The following is a 14,178-nucleotide window of genomic DNA, read 5'->3' as shown; positions in this document are numbered from 1 at the left end:
ACTCCGGACGTTGGCTATTATAGACGACGCACTTTTTCGGAAGCATTGGGACCATTGTTCGCCCGTAATTAAAGTGTCTTCGGACGGCTCGCCCATCTCTCTCCCTGAGGCTTGAGTTTGTACATTGTTACTTGCTCGGCTTTGTTTGGGAGAGGGTTTTCTACTGGTGTGGACCGCGGGAGTGGCTGTCGAAGATGACACACACCGACTGACAGAGAAATATGCCGTGTCGATGGTGGCGATCGGTTTGGTGCCCTGGTAGGGCGAAGTCGGGTCCTACAAAAAGGGACTAAGAGACGATACGAGGGGGTCAGAGAGACGATGCGATGAGCTCGAGATGGTAGAGAAGCTAAGATGGAAATCACTGAGAGGCACGACGTAGGCGACGATGACGAAGACGATGAAAACACTGACGAATTGGACAGATCAGACCTCGACGCCAAGAACCAACCTTCGGCCCTGATTCGTGCAGCCAACTCCGAGGCCCAGACTACATGGACATTCTGTGAGACGAACTTCACCTCCCTTACTCAAACGAGCTTTGCGGAAAAAGATGCGGCATATTGAGACATTGCACGGTTTAATAATTGATAACTTCATTATTTGTGTCGTCGTGTGTTTTTTTTTATATGCATACCCTTGTATTGTTACAGTTACTTTCTTTATGTGCCTGCCCTGTGTCGAATGTCGCAAATGTTCAAATCATGTGTTATAAATTTGTGTAGTTGTTGATGTACGCGGTATACGATGTTTTAAGTTAATAATAAATTAAATGAATCAGTAAACAGGAACAGGTCGTAGCGTCTCTTACTTCTCGGCCCCAGCACGAATTTCTGTATGTGAGAAGTGTATGAGACATGTATCCAAGAGGGAACCGGATAAAAAGGGGTTGAGTGGTCTTCCCTCTCTTTGGTAATCGGTGGCGTAGCGGGGGACGTCTCAGGCCGTTGGTTTGCGAATGGTACGCTGTAGTGAACTTGATGTGGGTAGAGCAGGATCGCAGGAGCTCGTCGACTACTTAGATAGAAAACAGCTGCCACAGTTGGTGATCAACTGACGAGGAGCACCATGACGCAGAATGATGTCATGAAGAAGAAAATCAGCTACATCAGTAGCCCAGCTGGTGGGGAGGACGCATGTAACGGCATACCTCGTTGCATAGTCGGTAGCAATAGCAATCCACTTATTACCGGTGGCTGACACGTGAAAAGGTCCTAGAAGATCGAGGCCGACTCGAAAAAATGGCTCATATGGTACTTCAATGGGCTGGAGGGTACCAGCAGGTCGCAGAGCAGGTGTCTTGCGACGCTGGCAGAGCTCGCATGCCGCAACGTACTGTCGCACAGAACGGTAGAGGCCAGGCCAAAAAAATCGGCGGCGAATGCGGTCATACGTGCATGACACCCCTAGGTGTCCAGCGAAGGGGACATCGTGGAGCTGGGCCAAAACGTCTGAGCGAAGATGCACAGGAACAACGAGTAAAAGCTCAGCACCATCAGGGCGGGCGTTGTAGTGGTGCAAGAAGTCGTTGTGAAGAACGAACAGTTGTAAGGAGTGGTCAGGGTGGGGAGAGTGCAGACCATTGATAATAGCACGCAAAGAGGGGTTGCGGCGTTGTTCAGCAGCTATGTCGGTGAAGTCGGTAATTGAAAAAACGAGGGCGTCTTGTCCATCTTCCACTGTGTCAGGGGGATCGACTGGGTAACGGGACAAGCAGTCGGCATCCTTGTGAAGTTGTCTGGATTTATAGGATACGGAAAAAGTGTACTCTTGTAAGCGCAGCGCCCAGCGACCAAGGCGTCCCGTAGGGTCCTTGAGTGAGGAGAGCCAGCAAAGCGCATGGTGGTCTGTAATAACTGAGAATGGTTGGCCATAGAGGTACGGTCGGAATTTCGCAATTGCCCAGATGAGAGCTAAGCACTCGCGTTCTGTGATCAAATAGTTTTGTTCCGAGCGCGACAACAGTCGGCTTGCGTACGCGACGACGCGGTGCATTACTTGTTGCCGCTGCGCCAGCACTGCACCTATGCTGTGACCACTGGCGTCAGTACGAAGCTCCGTGGCGGCAGATGGGTCGAAGTGTGCTAGGACTGGTTGATTGGTGAGAATCTCAACGAGCGACGAGAAGGCGTTTGCTTGCTGTTGGCCCCAGGTGAATGCGACATCCATTTTGAGGAGGCCGGTTAGAGCACGGGCTACTTCAGCAAACTTCTCGACAAAATGACGAAAATAGGAGCGCAGTCCCAGAAAACTTCGGACGTCCTTGGCTGAGCGGGGTGTGGGAAAGTCGCGAACTGCTCGGACTTTCACAGGGTCTGGTTGAACGCCCGCAGCGTTAACAAGATGGCCGAGTACGCAGATTTGGCGTTGCCCAAAGCGGCATTTGGACGAGTTGAGTTGCAAGTTGGCACGTCGGAAAACATCAAGCACTGTGGACAAACGGGTAAGATGGTCGTCAAAAGTAGTCGAAAAAACAATAACGTCGTCAAGATAGCAGAGGCAGATGGTCCACTTCATGCCTCGAAGGAGAGAGTCCATCATGCGCTCAAAAGTCGCGGGGGCATTGCATAATCCAAAAGGCATCATCTTGAACTGATAAAGCTCATCAGGAGTCACAAAGGCCGTCTTCTCTCTGTCTTTGTCATCCACAGCGATCTGCCAGTAGCCTGAGCGAAGGTTTATTGAAGAGAAATATTTGGCACCGTGCAAGCAATGGAGTGCATCATCTATGCGCGGTAGGGGATAGACATCTTTCTTGGTAATATGGTTGAGATGGCGGTAATCAACACAGAATCTCCAGCTATTGTCCTTCTTTTTAACAAGTACAGCGGGTGAGGTCCAGGGACTAGACGAGGGTTCGATTATGCCCTTATGAAGCATTTTATCGACTTCTCGCTGTATAATAGCACGCTCCGGGGCTGACACAGGGTAGGGTCGTCGGCGAATGGGTCGAGCGTCACCGGTGTCGATGCGATGGGTTACCACAGATGTCTGGCCCAAATTACAGTCGCCGAAGTCAAAGATGTCCTGATAAGACGCAAGCACACGGCAGAAAGCAGAGACTTGTTCAGAGGTGAGCTTGTCAGATTGCATTGGCTTGAAAAGGTCGGAACAGGAACGTGACGAGAGCGACGTTGATGAAAAACCGGGTGGCAAATAGATGGTTAGGGCGGAAAATGTGTGGTCGACCAGTGGTGTCAGATGCGCAAGTGACATGCCGCGAGGAATAACTTGCGCTGAGAAGCCAAAATTGAGGACGGGAAATGAAGTTCCGTTGCCCTTAACGGTAACCACCGTGTTGGGAAGTGCAACATTACGTGTCATGGGCACGTCAGAAATTGGGGCAGCAACATAATCACCATCGGGTACTGGAGGATATGGCGAGAGTTGGACTTGGACTGCGGCTTGCGGCGGAAGTCTGAGGAAATCGACAGGGTGTAGATGAGGTGGGCTGGTAGAGACGGTCTCTGAAAAGGATGGTAGTTCGAGCCAAAGAAGACCTTTGGAACAGTCAATGAGCGCAACGTGTGAAGTCAGAAGGTCGAGTCCAAGGATGAGGTCATGAGGGCAATTTTCCAGTACAGCGAACAGAACTGAAGTTTGATGCTCAGAAATTGTTAATCGCGCAGTGCACATTCCAAGCACAGCAGAAGTATTCACATCCGCTGTATGAACGGTAGGTGCAATCGCAGGCGTCAGAACTTTTTGGAGGCGGCGGCGGAGGTCTGAGCTCATCACAGATATTTGTGCACCGGTATCAATAAGAGCAGTTACAGGTAAACCATCAACGAGAATTGTAAGAAGGTTGCACCGCTGGTCGGGAGTAATCAGAGGATTTGCAGTCCGAGTCGTGTATGCAGCGTCACCTCCGGGGGCTGCACCGGCTAGTTTTCCGATCGACGGTCGTAGGGAGACCAAGAATGGTAGGGTTGGGGCGAGCGGGACTGACGACGCACGGGCGATGGCGAGCGGCTGGTCCGACGTTCTGGATTATGCTCTGCACCTGTCTCAGCACGGTAGGACGGGGCATAAGGTACACGTTCGGAGCGAGGCCCCCAATCATAGAAGCTCGGTCGAGGTGATGAGGTCCAACGGCTGCGGCAATGGTGAGCGATGTGTCCTATCCAATGGCACGTGAAACATATGGGCCGATCATCATGAGTGCGCCATTCAGCTGGGTTGCATCGTGGCGCGAACGTGCGGTTCGGAGTGGTAGCCGCAACTACTGGAGCCGAGCTGGAAGTAGTAGGGGCATTTTGATGAGGTGGCAAAATGCCCATATTCGCGATCTCTTGGCCAACCACGGCCTGTATCATTGAAACAGCATCGAGGTTGTGTCCTGGCACAACCTCGATGACATAGTGAGTGCAGCGGACTGTTTCCAAAGCACCAATAACGTATGCGCAAGTCGTCACACCTACTTTAGCCTTCATTCCATCAATGCCAACCACAACGATGCCAGCCCACATGGCATGCCTGGTGCTCAGCATGCCAAACCAGCCTTACTATGCGCGACCAGCGTCAGCACACTTGGCTACCACAGTCCCTAGCCAGCTCAAACACCCAACCCTACTATCAACCATGGCGCCCGAGGAGACCTACCTGCTACTATTGCGGATATCACAGACACATCGCACGTGTCTGTGGGAAGCGTTAGCAAGACGAGTGTCGTGGGTTTGACACCTACGACCGGGATGACTTTGCCACTGTGACCACCTTCCAGCACGCCCACATCCTTACGCTACGCTTCACGGTCGCTCCTCTTCACCATCAGTACCTCCTGAAATGGCGGCTCAATATTGCAGTGCCAGGCATCGCTCACCGTCTTCTTTTCATCGCTCTACGTTGCCACTTCGACCAGTCTCTCAGTTCGCCGACCATCTCCCAGAAAACTAAATTACGCAGCTTCTGGAAAAAAAGTTACATTTAGCGAAGTTAGAAAAATTCCTTCAGAAAATCCTCATAATATGATATCTGTTTTAATGGAAGGCATAGAAGTGGAGGCATTAATAGACACTGGTGCTACTTTGTCAGTTATTAACAGAAATTTGTGTGTGCGTCTCCGCAAAGTTATTATGCCCTACGACAAACCAATGTTGCTCGCTGTTCGAGGGGACACCATTCGAACTTCTACCATGTGCACTGTTCGTGTCTACATTGATGGATGTCTGCGTTACGTACAATTTGCAGTGCTTAGTTCGTGTACTCAACCGCTAATATTAGGATGGGACTTTCTTTTAACGGCGTCCGCATCCATCTTCTGCCACCAATGCGTTCTCCGCATGAATGATACCACGTATTCGCTTCACGCAGATGATGCACCACTTCGTTTTTACGCTGCAGAAGACACTTAGCTATCTCCTCACAGTCAGCGAATCGTTACACTTTTGTCTGGTGTCATTGACCACGGCGATGTGCTCATACAACCCTCCGTATGCTGTGTCACCAGAGAGATAGCCTTCGAATCGGGCCTGGTCCGATTCGACGATGGCTTTGCATTCGTTTGTGCAATAAACCGGACGGCCGAAAAAATTTTGGTTCCGAAAAGTTTAACGCTGGCTAGCGTCACTACACCGGAGCCATTTTCTGTGGTAACTTTTGAAGACGCTTCCCCTGGAGATCCCCCTGTTCAACGTTCCCCATCCATCTCTACTCTCAAAACTACCATAAGCTTCAACCTGACCCCTTCGCAGACCCAACAGTTAGTTGCTTGCCTTGCTGACTAAGCACAAAGTTTGGTTTGATGTCCATTCTCTCGTATTGGGACAAACGTGCGTCACCACGCATCGGATCGAAACTGACGGTACGTCCATCATTCGTCGTCGGCCATATCGCGTATCTGTAGCTGAGCAGAAAGTTATTGAAGAAGACGTTGACGACATGTTGAGACGGAACATAATACGCCCCTCTGCTAGCCCTTGGTCATCACCTGTCGTCTTAGTTAGAAAAAATACGGTTCTATATGCCTTTGCGTAGATTACCAAGCGCTAAACAAGATCATGCGCAAGAATGTATACCCTATGCCACGTATAAATGACCCCTTGGATTCGCTACAGGAAGCTCAATACTTCTCGAGTCTGGATCTACATTCGAGATACTGGTAGATACCGATGCATGAGAACGATAAAGAAAAGACGCTTCTTTCAACACCAGATGGACTTTACGAGTTCAATGTAATGCCCTTTGGCCTCTGCAACGCGCCCGCAACATTCCAGCTCATGACACACTGTTCTGTGTGGCCTGAAGTGTAAGACTTGCCTGTGCTATTTGGACAACATCATTGTTTTCTTCTCAACCTTCTCTCAACACTTACACCATTTAGACAAAGTCCTCATGTGCCTTAATACCGCTGGCCTTCAGTTGAACACGAAAAAGTGCCGTTTTCCAGCAAGACAATTAAGGTCTTAGGCCACATTGTGAGTAAGAATGGCATTCGTCCTGATCCTGATGAAAAATTGGCCGTTCTTCATTTTCCTCGTCCTGAAAGGACCAAGGATTTATGCAATTTTCTTGGCCTGGCTTCATACTTCCACCAATTGATACGAGAGTTTGCCTTAACAGGGGCACCTTTGCACAAATTACTCGGTTCCGGTGTTCGCTTTGAGTGGTCTCCTGCTTGCGAATCAGCGTTTAACCATCTGAAAAACGCCCTCACATCTCAACCAGTACTTCGCCATTTCGATGAAACAGCACCCACATCCCTGCATACTGATGCTAGCGGTCACGAATTTGGAATTATTCTACTGCAGCGCGATGAATCATCACGTGAAAAATTTGTTGAGTATGCAAGTCGCGTGATGACCAACGTCGACAAGAATTACACCATTACTGAACAGTAGTGTTTAGCGGTCCTGTGGTCGATGCAAAAGTTTCGACCTTATCTACATGGCCATCATTTTACTATAGTTACATACCATCATGCATTATGTTGGCTTTCGACACTCAGGAATTTATTAGGACGCCTTGGTCGATGGATAAACGTCTTCCAGAATATGACTTCACTATTACCTACAAGTGCGATAAAAAGCACCAGGACGCACATGAACTTTCTCGCTGCCCACTTTCTCAAGCACTGTCCACTGGTTCTGCTACTAACTTTAGGAATGAACGCTTGCATAGTCCTTCCCCATCTGTTTCGTCCTTAGCCGCCATTGACAAGATCCCTCCTGACAACCACGACTCTATCATAACCCATCAACTCACTGACACTTACTGTAGCCACATCATAGATAGCCTTCAGGCAAAATCGCAACCATCTAATGCTCGCCTTCGGCGACAGCTCAGCCAGTTCAAGCTTGATAACCGCATTCTTTACCGTCACATCTATCACCCGGATGTTCAACGCTGGGTGCCCATTCTGCCTCGCTCTCTTCAAGCCGATATTCTTAAGGCCTATCACGACGACCTGACTGCTGGTCACTTTGGTTTTCAGAAAACGTACGATCACATTGAAGGTCATTTCTACTGGCCTGGGATGTCCGCCAGCGTAGCAAAGTACATCGCCTCTTGCAACCTTTGTCAGCGCCGAAAGCTTCCGACATCACCTCAATGTGGAGAGCTGCTACCACTTCTATGTTCGTCATCACCTTTCGAAGTTGTTGGCATCGATCTATATGGTCCCCTTCCCATGACTCCCAGTGGCCATCGATGGTTAGTGACAGCTGCAACCACTTGACACGTTATGCTGAAATGTCGTGCTTGAATTCGGCCTTCGCTTCTGACATGGCTACATTTATGCTTAAAGCCTTGATCTTGCATCTCAGTGCTCCTCGTATCATCCGAAGTGACCGTGAAAAAGCTTTCCTTTCGCAAATTGTGGAGGAATCGCTCAAAGCCTCCAGCACCAGCCACAAGACAACCTCCAGCTATCACCCCCAAACCAAGGGGCACACTGAGCGCTTTCATCGCAATCTGTCCAACATGATAGTCATGTACATCAAGCTATACCACACCAACTGAAATGCAATTTTGCCATTCGTAACGTTCGCATATAATACCGCCGCACAATGCACAACTGGCTACATGCCGTTCTACCTTGTCTACATCCGATCGCCATCTTCCTTTCTTGATGTCTCGTTTTTGACAGCCCCTGTTACACCATCTACATCCTCCTATGAACAATACGTGTCCCGCCTCCATCACTGTTGCTAGCTCACCAGACTCAATACTGAGGAGAGACAACAAGCCCATAAAGATCTGCATGACGCATCCCACACCACTGTGATCTTCCGCCCCGGTGACTAGGTGCTGCACTGAACACCAGTTCGCACTTCTGGCTTGCGTGACAAATTTCAATTTTGGTTGTGTGTGTTTCAGTGTTTATTCAATCAACGTAATACAAAAACATGGTTACAAAAGTATTTGGACCATTAGCCTGTGTGGCTAGTCAGTGGTCCAATCTATAACATGATTATTTTATTACATGTCAGGAGCAGAGGTGCAGTTAATATGATTATGAATCTATACACAAATTCAATGACAGGGTAGCTTTTAAGGTATATTTTATCGAATTAAATACACATGACAATAAATGCTAAATTGCTGCAAATACTTTAGTACACAAGTGATAAAGAACTAAAGGCATACATTGTAACAATACAGAAGATAGTGATACCACAAAAATATTTAGCACCATTTGTGCACAAAATTAACTGCGTTGAAGAAATCAATACAATCGAACTCACTTCAGAACTAGAAACAAAAAGAAGGAAAGAAAAAGAACTATGCCAGATGAGTCGTAAAAAAGTGTGGACGTGAGCTTAACTTTGGTTAAGAACATGAAAAACTTACAAAATGCATTTTACAAGTGAATTTAAAGTTGCGGGCAAGTTTAATTTCAAGTGGAATTGTGTTCCAGATTTTAGCACCAGTGACTTGTATTAACCGTTCGCCATATACATTCCTACAAGTAGGGAGGTTGAAGTTGCCGTTGCCTGCATGCCTTGTGTTACGGGTCGGTGTAGAAAACGCACTCACAGGTAGTGGAAAATTGGTGTTAATAATAGAATTTATCAATACCGCGGTTTTATAATTTCGCTGAGACGTGAAAGGCAGTATCTGAGTAGATGAAAACAAATCTGAGCTTGGGCAACAAGAGGACGATGCCGTAATAATTCTTAAGGCGCGTTTTTGCAATCGTATGATCGGTGCTATATACGTTAGATAAGTAAAGCCCCATATTTCGCTACAATAACTGAGTTGAGAGTGAAATATAGAAAAGTATAATGATCGTAGCACGTTATATGGAAAGTAACATTTGGCCTTAATGAGCGTGAAGCATGCGAAAGCAAGCTTTTTGGATATGTAATTAACCTCATCTTTCCAATTCAGGTTTTCATCTATTAGAACCCCTAAGTATTTAAACGCGGAAACGCGCTCAATGGGCGCGTCGTTAATTTCTAAGTCCAGCTGACTATAATCGAGGTTTTTTCTTCTGGAATGAAATATGATATATTTAGTTTTGGCTACATTTAATGCGAGCTTGTTGCGGGCGAACCATGCGGAAATCTGTGCCAACTCTGCCGTGATTTCTTCTTTTAGCGTGCACAGAGAGTTACCTCGAAAAAGCAATGCAGTGTCATCAGCGTACATTATGGTTTTGCGTGAAAGAGCAGATGGTAGGTCATTTATGTATAGTGAAAACAACATAGGACCTAGCACGGTTCCCTGGGGTATTCCACATGTTATTTTTCTAAATCCTGAAGATATACGGTCAAACACGACGCATTGTTTTCTATCTGCCAGATAACTAGAAAATAACCGAAGTGTCTTCTCGGTGAAGCCATAATAAGATTCTAATTTCTTTAATAAAATGGAATGCGAAACAGTATCGAATGCTTTTTTTATATAAAAAAAAACGCTGACGGCAATTTCGTTATCATGAAGTACTGAGTTGACGAACTGTGCTAGTGTAAAAACAGCTGTGCTCGTTGACCTATTTGTGATGAAACCATGTTGTTCAAGGCAGATTATGTCGTTTGAGCTTAGAAATCGACAGAGACGGGACCTAATTATCTTTTCAAAAAGCGTGTCAACAATGCTGAGCACCGAGATGGGACGGTAACTGCTCGGATTTTCTCGATCCCCGGATTTGTAAATAGGTACGACTCTCGCTATCTTTAGGATATTTGGGTAAGTTCCATTTTGCAGGCAGTTATTCATGATACGGGAAAGAGGCTCCGAAAGAAGGTCTACATTTACATTCAGTAGTTTTGTAGTAATCCCATCATGACCAACGGCTTTATTGCATGGGAGTTTTAGGATTTCTGACCTAATTTCCTCAGTGGTTACGCTTGCAAGCTGAAAGTCTTCCTCAAATATTTTGTTTTGGCAAGAATGTAGAGGATCTGCTTGAGATTGAGCAGGAAAGTTGTTACCAACATTGGTAAAAAAATTATTGAAGTTATCAGCGGTATTTGTTGTAGGATTATCCGGAGCAATGCGCTTTTTTTCGCCTATACCCGTAACTTCACGCACTAGCTTCCATACCTGCTTGATGTCACCGCTCTGTTGGACTATTTTAGCACTGTAATACTGCTTCTTGGCTTTCCTTAACATCCCGACTGATTTGTTTCTGAAGTGTTTAAACTGCTTTTCATAGTATTCATTTGTTTTGTTTTGTTTCCATCTAGTGAAGTATGTATCTTTTTTCTTTATAACATTCAGTATGTCCCGCGTCAACCAAGGACATATTGCTTCCTTGTGTCTTCGGCCTGTGTATTCTTGGGTTGATTGGCTAATTGCCTCCATTATATGGCAAATAAAGTTTTCCCATTCAGTGTGAACATTACTGTGGTACAAGGCTTCAAAATCCGTATGCTCAAGTAATTTGCGCACTACAGCGTAGTTTGTCCGCTTAACTCGTTTTGAGTTATGGCATGGAGGTCCTAAATTAGCATTAGGCACAAACAGAAAAGTGGGGCAGTGATCAGCAATAGTAACGTCATACACTCCGGCGAAAACACTCATATCAGTTCCAAAAATAATAAGATCAATAAGTGAGGAATAGTTATCACTTATTCGTGTAGGGGCATTGATAACGTTCATTAGATTATATGACTGGAGCATCAATACATAGCAATTCCATTGCTATGTATTGATATGAGTACCCTGTAAGAAGCAACTCCATTGCTTCTTACAGGGTATTCATCTTTAAGTAGATCGACGTTAAAATCACCACATATAACCAGTGGGCGGTTGTAGGCTATCAAAGGGTCTAAGACAGTTTCCATAGTAGAAATGAATGCTGCTACAGACGAGCTAGGTGGACGATAAACAGCTCCGAGTATAACGCCACATTTCAAATGCACAAACAAGGCTTCACATTCAGGTTGGCTAGTAGAGTGGTTAGGCATGCACTGGTAATCGATGCTTTTTTTAAGGAACAGAGCAACGCCCCCACCTCGCGAACTGCTCTTCCTAGGTAGCGATAATAATGTGTATCCTGGAACATGCGCAGATTCTCCATCTTTCAACCAGGTTTCAGTAAGAGCGATAACGTCGTATACAAATGAATGACGCGACAGATGAGCGCAGAATTGGTCTAAGTTTCTTCGCGCACTTCGAATATTGCAATGAACAACAGACAAGTTTTCGTACTCATGCCAAGCTTGGTCGATACTTGAAAAATCAAACATCATTGCTCAGGAAATTTGCGATAGATCTTCTGCGCATGTTATGTGCAATACTCGCGAATTTTCTGTCTTTCTCATGAGAATTTTTCCGCCGGATACCCAAGTGAATTTCCAGTTATTTTCGCGCTTCGCCTTTAATGCCTTGCCCAGCAGTACCTTGTTAGCTGGACATAGGTGGTCATTAATATAGAGCGGGGTGGAACCTTCAAAGCCTATGATTGCAGTGGTCAATCTTTGCTTCTTCGTGGCGTTCATGAACTTATCTCTGGGGATGCGGGAGATGAACTTAGCAATGATGTTCGATTGTGACTTTTCCCTGGTTGGAACACGATGTACAACCTCGAGATCAGATTCATTTATATCCACTTTCAAATAGGTTGATATGCTCTTGATCACTGCTACAAGGTTCTCTTTTTCTTGCACGGGGACACCTTTAATTTCCACATTGTTACGTCGGCTGTACTGTTGTAGCTCTGTTAGCTCTTTTCTTGTTTCCCTTAGCTCAGTCGTGAGCCTGCTGAAGTCATTCTTGATTGCCCTGTTTTCCGTTCTGACGATTGCAATTTCATTTTTCAAGTCACCGATTTCCGATTTAAATTCCTCAAATTGCTTATTAATGAATTCCATTGCTTCTTTGAGGGGTTTGAGCTCTTTTTCAATTAGCTTAGACAGCTCTTTCTTTAGTGCAGCATGCTTATGCTCAATTGACTGTCTTATCGGTTGTATCTCTACTTCAATTATTGCCTTTAAATCTTCCTTCAGTTGGTCATTTTTAGCATCAAGTCGGGCACTCAAGTCCGCTAGTGCTACGTTAAGTTCCTTGACGGTTGTGGGAGTTTTGTTACTCATATCTCTGGCAGCAAAAAAAAAACGTGGAGCAGTCCAGGCAACACTAATTCTTAGGTTTTAGGCGTGAAACAAACGTAGCTTGTACGCACCTGCAGATACAGAAGAGACGATTAGTTGTTGCGCGACCAAGCGGCTGCCTGGACTGCTCCGAACAAAATGCCGGCTTTCTTTCGATGGACTGGCTTTATAGCCCATCCATGACGTCGACCACGGCGAGGGACGCAGGCGCAGTCGATTCGGTCATCGAGGGCGTATACTTGTAGCTGCTTCGTTTTCAGAACCAGCAGATTCCACCGGTCCGCGAAGCAGCACACTCGTTGAAAAGCCCAGATTGCGGTCAACTCCGATGTGCTGAACCAGTAGCGGTAGATACCGTTGTGCTGCAGATACAGAAGAGACGATTAGTTGTTGCGCGACCCAGCGGCTGCCTGGACTGCTCCGAACAAAATGCCGGCTTTCTTTCGATGGACTGGCTTTATAGCCCATCCATGACGTCGACCACGGCGAGGGACGCAGGCGCAGTCGATTCGGTCATCGAGGGCGTATACTTGTAGCTGCTCCGTTTTCAGAACCAGCAGATTCCACCGGTCCGCGAAGCAGCACACTCGTTGAAAAGCCCAGATTGCGGTCAACTCCGATGTGCTGAACCAGTAGCGGTAGATACCGTTGTGCTGCAGATACAGAAGAGACGATTAGTTGTTGCGCGACCCAGCGGCTGCCTGGACTGCTCCGAACAAAAAAAAAAAAAAAAAAAAAAAAACACTCGGCCCATACACAGTCTCAGAGCAGACCTCACCCGTTAATTGTCGCGTTGAACCTGTGATTGCTCCAAGTGACCGGCGCTGTCCTGGTACTGAGATAGTACATGTCTCGTGTATGAAGCCTTTCGCAAGGCGTTCTTCGCATCGATAAGTTGCGGCTAGGATGGCCGCTCTCATGCGCCGGGAATTAGTGTGGCCATTTACAACACACTTCTTCATTACCTTTACATAACCATCATCACATAGTGTCCCTCATATTCATCGTTAGTGGAGATAGTTCCTGAGTCTGTTTTGTGCCTCGGAAGTGACTATTTTTGGCCACATCTTACAGACCTAATAAAGGCGTGTAAAGGACTACGTCGCAGTACTTCTAGAATAATTTAACAGGAAGAATAAAGATGCCGTACACCACAATATTTCCTATTATGTAAATGCTTGTTCTATTGGATATGAAAACGGCACCAATAGTGCAATGATTGCTTGAATCTTATCCACACGTAAGTGAATTTTATCGTAAGCAAGTCATCTCTAGATCCTGATTGATTTGTGGGGTTTAACATCCCAAAACCACCATATGATTATGAGAGACGCCGTAGTGGAGGGCTCCGGAAATTCCCTAGATCCATATAATAATTCAAATTGCTGATGTCGGAAAGCAGCGAAACATAAAGCAGCTGCATTTATTGTTGAGACTATGCAACAAAGCATCACGCATGACAAACTTGAATAAAGATACTCTATTGACACCTCAATTTGAGCAAAAGATGCTGCACGTATTAGAGTATGCAGCACAGTACCTTGGATACAAACAACCGGCGTGGTACCATTTCAAATAAAGAGAGAGAAAACAACTGAAATGACAAGTGAGCAGTGCATAAACATTCGCGCACTTATCTTCGTTGAGATGGCTTGAGCGCCCTCATGTGGCTCTGCTC

At 46.3% G+C, this 14,178-nt stretch overlaps 1 protein-coding gene across 6 annotated transcripts in view; it reads right to left on the bottom strand.

Moving 5' to 3' along the window:
- The window catches only part of LOC119174040 (intermembrane lipid transfer protein VPS13A), a 1,344,268-nt gene that overhangs the window by 64,826 nt on the left and 1,265,264 nt on the right, over window positions 1-14,178 (bottom strand). The window lies entirely within an intron of this gene.

Source organism: Rhipicephalus microplus, chromosome 5 (genome assembly GCF_043290135.1).
Source record: "Rhipicephalus microplus isolate Deutch F79 chromosome 5, USDA_Rmic, whole genome shotgun sequence".
Lineage (NCBI taxonomy): Eukaryota > Metazoa > Arthropoda > Arachnida > Ixodida > Ixodidae > Rhipicephalus > Rhipicephalus microplus.
The sequence above is the reverse complement of the archived record's forward strand: the minus strand, read 5'-3'. Positions and strand labels throughout refer to the sequence as shown.